This window comes from Asparagus officinalis, chromosome 1 (genome assembly GCF_001876935.1).
Source record: "Asparagus officinalis chromosome 1, Aspof.V1, whole genome shotgun sequence".
Taxonomy (NCBI): Eukaryota; Viridiplantae; Streptophyta; class Magnoliopsida; order Asparagales; family Asparagaceae; genus Asparagus; species Asparagus officinalis.
Window position 1 is genome coordinate 71,578,765 of NC_033794.1, and position 446 is coordinate 71,579,210.

A 446-nucleotide genomic window follows, 5' to 3' on the forward strand; every position below is an offset into this window, starting at 1 on the left:
CGATCTGCATCTTCCAAAAGCCGAAGTCCGCACCATCGAACTTCTCAATTTTTACCTTCCCTTCATCTGCAGCCATCGCTCCCATTCGAATCTGACTTCCTCTAGATCGTTTCACGCTCTGATATCAGTTGTTGGGAATTTACACCAAAACCCTAAGCACAACAAAAACACAGTATAGAGAAAATACACCAAGATTTAACGAGGTTCGTCAACTGCCTACATCATCGGGAGCCACACAATTAATTTCTTATTAAACAATAAGAAATTACAATGCAAGATTAGATCTCAAGCTTGAGATCTCTCAAAAAATAGAAATCAACACTGTAGCTACAGTGTTAATTCCCCTCTCAATAAATTCCTCCTCAATAAATTTTCTTTCTCTTAATTCCCTTCCCCAATCACGTGAACACAGGAGAAAATGAGAGAGAGAGAGATCGCGAGAACGG